This window comes from Macaca nemestrina, chromosome 13 (assembly GCF_043159975.1).
Source record: "Macaca nemestrina isolate mMacNem1 chromosome 13, mMacNem.hap1, whole genome shotgun sequence".
Taxonomy (NCBI): Eukaryota; Metazoa; Chordata; class Mammalia; order Primates; family Cercopithecidae; genus Macaca; species Macaca nemestrina.
In genome coordinates, this window is record NC_092137.1 from 21,520,853 (window position 1) to 21,533,264 (window position 12,412).

Sequence of the window (12,412 nt, forward strand, 5' to 3'; positions counted from 1 at the left end):
TTGGCACCTCCTATTTTCCCTGTTCTTTGGAAATAATTTTTGTTTAGTATTCATTATTATAGGGCTCACTGTAACTGGTATAGTGTCTTGTGTAGATACTCACTAAATATTTCCTGAAAACTGACTGAGTACATAAATAAAAAGAGCATCTAGTATAGACTAGAAGTGCTGTTATTCCGGTTCTACCTCTAAAATATGCCTCTGGGGAGTGTGGCAGACAGACTCTTAAGAGGATCTCATCTCCTGATGTTCATACCCTTATGTGATCCCTTCCCTTAGAGTATAGGCAGGACTATGATACACTTCTTCTTCTTCTTTTTATTTTTAGAGACAGATTCTTGCTCTGTCATCCAGGCTGAAGTGCACTGGCATGATCATAACTTACTGCATCACTGAACTCCTGGGCTCAAGTGATCCTCCTGCTTTGGCCTCCCAAAGCACTGGAATTACAGGCATGAACTATCATGACCTGTCTTGTTTACATACAATTCAGCAACATGACAAGATGCATCTGATCACAGATTACATTACATCATACTGCAGTGCTTGTCTTGCTGGGGTTTCTCTTTCTTCCTTGCTGACTTTGAGGAAGCATGTGGCCAGGTTGGGGACCCCCGATGGTAAGGAACTGTGGATAGCCTTGAGGAAGTGAGAGTGTCCTCTAAGCCATAGCCTCAGTTCTGTGACCACAAGTAGATGGTCTTGTGAGGTCTTCTGTGAAAACCCTCAGTGACCACAAGTAGATGAATTCTTTCAGTGCCTGAGTGAATTTGAATGTGGGTCTTCCCTGGTTGAGACTCAAATGAGGCTGCAGCCTTGGCTGACATCTTGGTTGAGGACGTCTTCTGAAGATGCTAAGGAGAGGACCCAGATAAACTACCCAGACTCATGATTCACAAAAACTGTGATAAAATAAATGTGGATTGTTTCAAGCTGCTAAGTTTGTGGTAATATTATTACATAGCAATAGATTACTAATACACTAAATAACTCACTGAATATTGGTCTCAATAGTTGCAAAATGTGAATAGAACTATATATCCTACTTTAGCCACAGGATTTTAAAAAACAGTTAAAATGAGAAGACTATATATATATATATGCACTTTAAAAATGTTAAAATACTATATAAGCATTGTATTTTAAGAGAAACACTTCGCAAATGTGATCACATTTATTCCTCCAGCAACATGTTAAAGGTTATATTATTATCCATATTTTATCGTTACAGGAACTAATATACCTATTTGACAGATGAAGAATATGAATATGAAAGAGGTCAATTAACCAACTTAAGACAACATAGGCTATAAATGGCAGGGCTAAGATTTACATTAACAAATAATAAATTCCAAACTCTGGACTTTTGCTACTGATCCCTAGTAAAATGAAGTATGTTGAAAACCATGCAGGATCAATACTTGTGTTTGTATCTTTTCACCAGTCAACTGGGCAGATTCAGCATTTTAAAATAATTTTAATATTACAATTCTTAGGTTTAATAAACCCATTCCCCTAAAACATGGTCACAAATGCTATGTCCCTTAACAAATTAATTCAACAACCACCACCAAAACAAACATTTAGTCAGTGCTTACTATGTGCCAGGGCATCTTCTGAGCATATAACATATCTCAATTAACAAGAAATAGAAATCAAAATTGTTTACCAAAACTTTTAATTGATGATCTCTTTCAACAGAATTTGTGACTGAAATGAATCTTGATATCTCATTTCTGTTCTTCATTATGCTAAGAGCCGGTTATATCATTTTACAGAAATGGTGACTAAGCATCAAAGAAGCCCAGAGGCTCGTGCAGATGGTGCCAGTAGCAAATAACATTAACCTGTAAATTCTTCTTGGTCTATGGGTGAAGGGACTTGTTGGAAGGGTTATTTCTGGCCTTTTGATCGGACTGACTATTTCCCAGGGGAGAACCGAGCATCCAGTGAGCTATTCTATCAGCCAGTGAACTCATAATGACAGAAAAACAAGAAACAGGCCCAAATCTGTTTATTTTTCTAGATGCCTAACTTACTCATCATTAGAAGGGCCAATGCTTTAACTTATCTCTTCTCAGCAGTGAAAAGGAAACCTCTTGAAGGCCCAGAGAAATAGGCATGTATATCAGATGAGTCCTTTACCTGCAGTACATTAATTTCAATTCTATTAGGGAAGAAATAGGAATCCCTACTTCAGCATCAGGTCTAAATTTCTTTCTTCTGTTCAATGTCATCACAACAATTGATATGTTAAGCCCTATGTGGTTGTGTGTGCAGTTCTCAATCAGTTGGGATGTAGAGAGCAGGAGTGATGAGTTATTGGCACCCAGAATTGCTAATAGTGCCCTTTAGCTACTAAAAATTCTCTTCCCCTCCCCCTTTGGGAGTGACTTTATTGAATTCCTTTTGGAAATATATGAAAATGACTCCCAAACCTATACCACTCTTTGTTCATCTAATTCTAGTTCAACTGTCCCCAACTTCCCGCTGTTTGCAAAGTATTTTCAGTTGAAGGCCCTATTGTATTAATACATTGAAATTAAGCTTTGATTGATTCCTAAACTTTGATGATGAGCATCACTTGGAGAGCTTGTAAAACCTATAACTTCCCAGCTCCTTTACCAGAGGGTCTTGTTGGGATCCTAGAATTTGTATTTTTAATCAGTACTCCAGGTAATGCTTATGCTACAAGAATGTTTAATAAAGTGTGATTGACTTGAGGGGCTGAGAGAACTCTCAATTACTCCTTGGCAATTTCTCTTTTCCCTCCTTAATGAGCATAGTGCACCATGAGAACCATACTAGACTTGGCACCTAGAGAACCAACTTACCCGCAGCCATCTTTGGTGTTGGGGATGCTTATACCCTACTAATTCCTTCTCTAATAGTAATTTTATAACAAGCCTCTGGTTGTATCAGAACCTTTCTTCAATCAGATTGTCCCAGATTAAGAAAAATGCCTCATTATGAAAAATTACAAACATATACACAAGTAGGGAGAATAGTTTAGTAAAACTCAATACATCCATTGCTAGCTTCAACAATGAACCATTCACAGCTAATACTGTTTCATCTATACCTCACTCATTTTTCCTCACCCCTGACTCTTTCAAAACTTATTTTAGACACCAGACCATTTCATTCATAAATATTTCAGTTGTGAATGTCTAAAAAATAAATATATATTTTGAAAAGAATACCATTATCACACATATAAAATAAACAATAATTCCCTGCTATTACCGAGTTTCTAGTCTATCTCTGTTGTTATCAAATGTCTATCTATATTTTGTTTGTACAGTGAGGTTCCAAATAAGGAACATACATTGAATTTTGAATATATCTCTTAGGTCTGTCCCTCTTCATATCTTTTTTTATCCTTGCTATTTATTTGTTGAAGAAATAAGATTATTTTTCTTCTAATGTTTACTGCGGATGTTGATTGCATTTTCTCTGTTCCTTTTGTTCCTGTAGGTTGAAGTTTGAATTAGATAGTTGATCAGATTCATGTTCTGATCTTTGAGCAAGAACACTTCCAAGGTAGAATTGTTTCTTTCCACTAAAAGCACATTGTGTCTGCTTGTCTTTCTGTGATGTTAGCAACTATTGATTATCAAACATCTGGGTTCATTGTTTCATTATGCTACATTATATGTATTATAGTGATATTCCAATTTTCTCATTTCTTCTTCATACAGTAGCTAGAATGTTACCTATAAGGAGAAACTTCATCAATTCCTTATTTGCCCTGAGGTATACTTCTTTTGAGAAAGGCAAGGGAGATATCTGATATTTTCCCTATATTTATCAACTTTTCAGTATAATAATTGGGTTTCTAAGCATCCTTCAAACATGACCTGTGAGTTTTTGAAAATAAATATTAGGATATATTTTTATGAATTTAAACACATTTAAAATCCTATCCATTGCCATTATTATCCCCAGTAATGCTTATATTTTTTTAATTCCTCTCTCAAGTTTTTTGTTGTTGTTGTTGTTGTTACTCAATGCCTCCTTTGCCTTTCAGTACACTATAAAACCAAATGTCACATGTTATATGTGAACCAAGTGCCATTCAGCAAGCTTTTTCCCCAAATGGCTTACCTAGTCCAATGATGCCTGGAAGAAGAGTGGGACTAAGTGTCAACACTGCTCTGTGTCAGATATATGAGTCTGGAGTTAAAAGAGACTGAGCTTGAAACTCAAGGTTCAGGAATAACTTTCTCCTAAGTAGTATTTAAAATGAGACAATGAGATTCCCCAGGGAGCTTGAAGAGATGAGAAAAAGGTCACAGTCCCAGATTACACAAACATTCTCTGCCTACATTAAAGAGTGGGCAGAGAAAACAGAACAAGGGAAGGGTGTAGAGAACTGCATGAGAAGAAACAGGGCAACAAGGATGGGGCAATTTGAGAGAAGCCAGAGATGGAGGAAGGAAGTCTTTAGAGGCTCACCACTGGATGAGGATGTATAGTCTTTTGAATTTATTTTTTAACAGGCAATTGGTGACCTTCATCCAATGAATAGCATAGCTCAAATTAATCAGGCAACATGCCCCAAAATCATAGTAGACAAAAGGCTGAGTGAAGATCCGAATCCAAGTAGTCAGACTCCAAATACTCTTCTCTGGCTACTGTGCAATGCTGATCAGTCAGCTGCATTGTAGTTTCCATGGAAAATTGCTATTCACATTATCCCTGGAGGTCTAATTCATTATAATGGAACCCTAGCTAGATGGGATTTAGAGTCTTCTTGGAAGTCCCTGATGGCTGCAATACAGATCTGAATCTCCACACTCCTGGCCTCATATCAAATGTTAGGATTTAGGCCACATTCTCTAGATCTTCTGGCACTTACATCCTCTGCTCTGAAGTAGAATTCTTTGGTCCATAGCTGCCCTAGAATAAACTAGTATCTGTGTGGTAGGAAGTAGGAAGGGGAAGGAGAACACTCATATCAGTGCCTTTATCTGTGTGCATACATATGCAGCTGACATTTCTCTCACCAAGGACTGCCAAATCATTTTCTGAGTACTCAGCCACAATTATAAACACCTTGCAGGTAGAACTGCTCCTAGGAAAAATTGGAGCTCCAATACGAACACTGACCTTGACAGAGGGAAGGCTGGTTAGTTCCAGGTTCCCCAATTCTGATATTACAGTGGCTTTATAAGTCAAGAATAAGAAAAAGGCGTCATATGATCCAGCAATCCCATTACTTAGTATTTATCCAAAGGAAAGGAAATAAATGTATCAAAGAGATATCTACACACCCATGCATATTGCAACACTATTCATAACAGCCATGATACAGAAAGCAGCCAAGTGTCTAGCAACAGATGAATGAATAAAGAAAATGTGATATATATGCACAATGGAATATATTTAGCCACAAAGAAGAATGAAATCCTGTAATTCATGGCAACATGGATGAGCCAGGAGGACTTTGTGTTAAGTAATATAAGTCAGGCACAGAAAGATAAATACTGCATGTTTTCACTCGTGGGGAAACTAAAAAATTGATGTCATAGAAGTGAAAAGTAGAACGGGTTACTTGAGTCTGTGAGGGGTAGGGGGAAGGTGAGGCTAGGGAGAGATTTGTTAAAGGATATGAAATTATAGCTACATAAGAGGAATAAGTTCTAGTGTTCTATAGCACTGTAGGATAACTGCAGTTAACAATAACACATATTTCCAACTAGCTAGAAGAGAGAATATAGAATATTCCCAACATAAAGGAATGATAAATGTTTAAGATTATGATATGCTAATTACCCTGATCACCATGCAATAAATATATTGAAACAGCATTATGTACCCTCATAAATATGCATAATTATGTGCCAATTTAAAAAGAAATATTTTTTGAAAAAATAAAATAAAAATTCATAGAAATTTTAAAAAAATAAGAAGGAGGAAGCGGTACTATTTTAGAAACAGTTTTCTAATCAGAGAGCCAGAACTCTAGATAATTTGCCCCAATCAACTTATCTGCATTTTTCCCCAAAACTCTTCCTCCTAAGATTTCTAATCTGGTAAAACTTGTCATTGTACTATCTGTTCTTAAATGATGCTCCTTTTACATATAATGCTTTCCCTCCCAAATCCTGTTCATTCATTCATTCATTCATTCATTCATTTCTTTATTTATTCATTTAGCAAGTATGATTTTGCTCATGCTGTTCCTTCTCTCTGGGGTCCCCTATCCTTCCCACTCTCTGGAGAGCTTTATCTTTCTCACCCTATTGTCTCACCATACTGGACTAAGGGACCCTCCTTTGTTCTCCAATTACACTGTCTTCATACCACTACCATGGCACCTCACGTTGGAGTTGCCTGTTTTCTCTTTGAGTAAAGTCTCTGAATAAGGGGAAATACTTTATATGTGGTGTGTGTCACATATGTAGGAGTTCAATAACAAATATTTGTTATATCAAAAAATGTTTGTTTAGATCTCAGTCTATGAAAATCACCTAATCCTATCTGTGTTTGAGCTGTCTAAATTCAGGAGTTGGTACAGTCTGAAATACCAAGGAAACAGAACTCCAGAGCTCTTAGCATTTATTTGACTTAGCAGTTACATTTGTATCTATAATATTCAACACAAGCCTCCAATATGTGCCTGGGAGCATGTGTTAGGGGAAGGAGTATATGGGAACTATATGCAGGCACATTCAATACGTCCTGTGAGAATACAGAAGAGAGAGATAGCACTTCTAACATTAAAGGTGCATCTTAGATCTCTCTTTCCTGCTCCCATCCTCTCTTTATGTATTTGAGTCTCTTTGTTTTAAATGTTTATAACATTGACTACTTGCAGGGCCAAATAGATACTGAATAAGCTTTTCCATATGAATAGTATACTTAGTGCATTTTTGAGTTACACTTTATGCAACACAAGAGCCAATGAGACGTCTTATATTTATGTGTTGCCTTCAAGATGCCCAGACTGGAGCTGCCACATAGGAGACACTTGGTGAGCTCTCAAGGAAGATTGGATGTCTATGGAGAATCCATGTACCTGTATCATATTAGTTTGAACAACACACAGAGTCTGGGATAAAAGGCAAAAGTGTTATAATGGGGCCAATGTGCTGAATCTGTTTCTCAAAGAAAAACAAAAGCAAATACCTCTTCAAGACTGGATTATACCAAAGTTTCCAAATCATAAACAGCCAATGAAAAAAGGATCATATCATTATGAGTTTCTACAGGGCCTCACTGAAGTAAGATTATGAAATAATGATGACTGAGTTTTTCGGAGGAAGCTTATCATGCCCTGTGAGAGAGTTTAGATGTGTATTTAGTGTTTAGTGTTTGAAAGACCTCCCACATATGAGACACTCAGCAAAAAGTAATTGTGTCTTGAATAATTTTTACACCACTGACAGAGACAAAAAATGACCATCTATTTATATTTCTAAGAATTATTCTTTTTCATTGTGTTCATAAAATGTGGTTTCTTGAAGGTCTGGAAGAAATGTCATCCCTAAATATTTAATAATATTGGGTTTCCAACTTGAAAAGAAGAAAAAAATTGAAAGAAAAAGACAATCCTTTCAGTGGCAATTATTTGAATTTTTGATGCCTGCTTCCTTTCAGTAATTGCTTCTTAACAAATTAATCTGCCTGTATATATTCAGCTTTCTGGTTAGCCTTTGCCATTTTCATCTGGTGATGTCCCTTTTATAAAAGGTATGGGGCTCATTTTATAGAATTGTGGAGATTTGTTTGCTATGTTTGGAACTGGTATATCTTTCTCTCTCTAGTTCTACCCTTTGAATAGCTTTCACCTCCCCCCCGCCACAAAAGGGCAAGAAGCGGTTTTAATAATGCAGAATTATGCCTCTTTACTGACTACTGAATATGCTTTATTTAGGATGCCAAACCAGGTACTCAGAAGTTTAACTTCATAAATCTTAAAATCATAAATCAGACAAGGTAACTTTCTAGTATTATTTCGTGATGAAAGGTAAAATACTAATGATGCTGTGTAAACGTGACATTCTCTAAATTGAATATAATATGCAATTTTCATGGCTTTGTTTTAAAATTTAATGCTTGAGAATGATCATTTTATTTATTGAATGTCTAAACTAAGTGCATTTAGGCAGTGAAGAAAGTTGTTTGGTAATGACCAGGTTTCTTTCTTCACTGGAAGGTAAACTTCTGAATTACTGATAGGCATTTCAGTCTTAACAAAAGCTGCACTTAAATTTTCTGAACAATTGCTGTGAGATTTCACACACTGATCAAAACACTGATTCCTTATACTCTCATTGTAATTGGTTTGTGGCCCTTTTGTATCATTTTGCTGCTACTGGACCATTGCAGGCCACTGGACTAATGTCAAGTCATGTTTTGGTGTCTTCCCTTTGGAGAAATCAAACCGCTCCATGAACATGGCCACTTACATGGCCTTTTTCAACAAGTTAGCCATTGGTTCACAACCAATTCTGGTTCTGGCTCTAATATTAATTATTTTGTGTTACTGATCAGGTTGCTGAACTGCTCAGGGCTCTGGTTTTCTTATTTATAAAAATGCAGGGGTCTGATGGTGTTTTCTAACATCCTTTCCAGCTCTGAAATGCTATCACTTTATAGGATCAAATGAAATAACATTAAGTACTGGCTGAACACAAGGGCTAATAATGTAGATGAAGCTAATAAAAGGAGGGAAAAGGGTTGAAAGTTTTCACCTATTTCGTCACAAAACTATTAATTATGCCAGGATTTCAAATATTCTCTGCTAAGAGCAAGGAGTGCCGGGGAGTGATCTTTAATAACCTGGTCCTACAATGCTGCTCGTTTTCTATCATGTATATTTAAGATCCGTATTGCTATTTCTGGCACCTTCCACCAAAAAAAAAAGACGGAAGAAAGGAAGAGGAAAAGAAAGGAGAGAGAGAAAGAAACAGAGAAATAAAAAAGGAAGAAAAAGAGAACAAAAAGAAAGAAAAAGAGAAAAGAGAAAAGGGAAAATGATATTCGATACTTACTAGTGACTCTAGAGTAAAAAGATGTGTTGTACAGGAACAGAAAACCAAACACCACATGTTGTCACTCATAGGTGGAAGTTGAACAATGAGAGGACATGGACACGGGGAGGGAAACATCACACTGCAGGGCCTGTCAGCGGGTGGGGGGTAAGGGGAGGGAGAGCATTAGGACAAATATCTAATGCTTAAAACCCAGATGACGATTTGATAGGTTCAGCAAACCACCATGACACATTTGTACCTGTGTAACAAACCTGCACAATTTGCACATGTATCCCAGAACTTAAAGTAAATAAATAAATAAATAAGTTTTGTCATTGGATTTATTTTCCTGTATGGCTATATTGTTGCTCCATTTTACAAGGCTACCGTGGCCAATGTTGGCTTTTCTGCCTTTTGTTTTGGGCTGTGTGCCTCCTTCATGTAATGTGAAAATTCCAGCTGGGTGCTTAATGTTGTCAAATAAATTTCTTTCAAGGTTCATTTTGCTATTCTGAGTATGTATGATCTGGAAAACTTTACAAAATGCTCTGCCCTTTTCTTCCTTCTTTCCTTCATTTCTTTCTTTCTTTCTTCCTTAATCTTTCTTGTCCCTTCCAACCCAGTAAATTCTTCTGCTTTTGAATCAACTTTTATTCTACGGACATTTATTATGAAAATAGATGGAGTGTGTAAACCCAAAGGTCAGTTACCGGCTTAGATAAACAGGGACAGTCGATTACTAGAGGAAGGAAGTTAGGTAATCCTGGGAGAGAGATGATGTCAGAGACACATGGTACTGAATTCATCATCTTCTGCCCCCTTCTACTCATCTCTACATTTGTAGCCACCTGGCTGTGGAATACCTCGTTATGCAAGCCTCAGCCCAGGGCACTTGAGCCCTTGAACCATTTCAACACTTAGCTCAAGCACAATGACAATTCCTTCAGAAATTCTAATTTGTGGAAGTATTAACTGTCTCCTTCTAGAGGATGTGATTAAACCCTATGTAATCACAAGAGGCATATCAATCAAAATATAAATTCTAAAAATTATTCACCAAGTATCAGCTCAGTACCCATTAAATAGTCTTACCTGATGTGGTAAATTTTCATGCATTTTTGGTTGTCTAGCCCCCATATCTCCTTTGATAATCACATTTTAATTTTCCATTAGGACATTGGTTTTTAAAAATTTTTAAAGAAACCTACAAAAAATGTGTTTAACCTAGTAAACACTGTATCCTACGAAACACAGGTGTTATGAAGTAATATTTATCTTCATTACCTGTGAGATCCTCTAATAGTTTTCCTCTTTTCTCTTCACATTTTTCTCCTCTATACCATTCCCTTTTATTCTTTCTACTAAAAGTAGAAACAAACACAAAAAGCAAAATGAAAAATGTGTTTGGTTGCAACTCACTAAATTGATTTCATGATTCACTAATTATGTGCCCCATTGTTTGAAAAATTGCCCTGCAGAACTACCCTTTCCTCTATGCTCAACACATGTGCTCTGGTGAAATTCACAAAACTCCTAGACCTAATCATGGAGCATATCAAGTAACACAGTCCATGCATAGTGTTCTCCTACATATGGGATGTATTCTACCATGTAAATGTGACTTAAGTCTGTTGAATCACCCTGAATCTTTGTTGTGCAGTAGGTCATTCTCTCCTTTCTGCTAGACTTGAGGCAGTGAGGACATAGTCTGAGGATGCTGCAGCCATTTCCCACAAAAGAGAATATTTCTGTCTGAAAATGAAACTTACTCAAGGAAAAGAGCAAGGCCTGTCTAAGACACAGAGGAGCTTGTTCCTAAATTTAAATTTAAACCAAGTATCAAAGTATACCTGAAACCAGTGAACTTAGTTGCAGGATTTTCTAGTTATGAGGGTTACGAGAACCATTATATTTCATTTTGGTTTTAAAGTGTTCCTCAATGAATCACTTATAGACAATAGGAGAGTAGAGAAAATGGCCTCTATTTTCCAAGTTTACTTTCAAATAACATTGCTTTGTGGATAGCGCAAGTACCTTGTAACAGAATATTCCCTATTTCTGCCTCCCACCTCTTGTAACATTGCCCTGGTCATTTCACTTAACCATAAGCTATAATCATCAAGTACATTGTTGCTATTATTATTTTAAACAAACCGATGCTGGTTAAACCAATTAAACATTTTAAAAATGCTTTGTTTTACCTTAATTTATTCATTCTCTAATGCTCTTCCTTTTTTTCAAGGTAGACATGAGTTTCTGACTTATAAAATTTTTCTTCTTTTCTGAAGAACTTCCTTTTAACATTTCTTGCAAAGCTGATGTACTGATGGCAAATTTCCTCAATTTTTGTTCAAGAAAAGCTATTTCTCCTTCACTTTTGAAGGATGATTTTACTGAATACAGAATTCTACATTGGTGTATTTTTTATTTCAACCCTTAAATGTTTAACTTCACTTTCCTTTTGCCTGGCTTCTGAAGAAAATTTCTATGTAATTCTTATCCTTATTCTTCTACAGGTAAGATGTTTCTCCTCAGCTCCCCCCGACCCCCTAGTTTCTTTTAAGACTTTTTTTGTTATCTTTGATTTTCTGTAATTTGAATATACTATATCTAGGTGTAGATTTTCATTTAGAATTTATACTGCTAGGTGTTCTCTGAGTTTCCTGAATCTATGGTTTGGTATCTGTCATTAATTTTGAAAAATTCTGTCATTATTACTTCAAATATATTTACTGTCCCTTTCTCTGTTTTCTTTCTGATATTCACATTGCATGTATGTTACATATTTTGTAATATTTTGTAACTGTCCCACAGGTTATATATATTTTATTCTGAATTTTTTATTCTTTTTTTTTTCTCTCTTTGTATTTCAGTTTGAGGAGTTTGTATTACCATATCTTCAAGCTCACCAGTTTTTTTTTCTTTGACTTTGTCCAGTCTTCTGATGAGCCCATCAAAGACATGCTTCATTTCTGTTAAAGTGTTTTAAATTTCTGGCATTTTCCTTTTAATTTCCTTTCATTCCTTCTTAGAGTGTCCATGTCTCTGCTTACATTATGCATCTGTTCTTCCATGTTGCCCACCTTTTCTATTAGAAACACTAGTATGTTAAACATAGTTGTTTTCAATTCCCAGTTCGATACTCCCAGAAGTTCTGAAACATCTGAGTCTGGTTCTGTTGCTCATTCTGTCTCCAAAGACTGTAAGTTTTGTCTTTTACCATGCCTTGTTACTTTTTGTTGAAAGCTAGACATGAAACACTGAATAAAAGACACTGAAGAAAGAGGCCTTTTATGTGAGGCTTTATGTTTGTCTGACTAGAGGTTAGGTTACGTTTACTATTTGCTTTAGCTGTGACATCAAAAGCTAATTTATTTTTCTAGTGTCTTTGTTTTTGTCTCCCATGTTGTCTTTGGGTATCCCTAGAG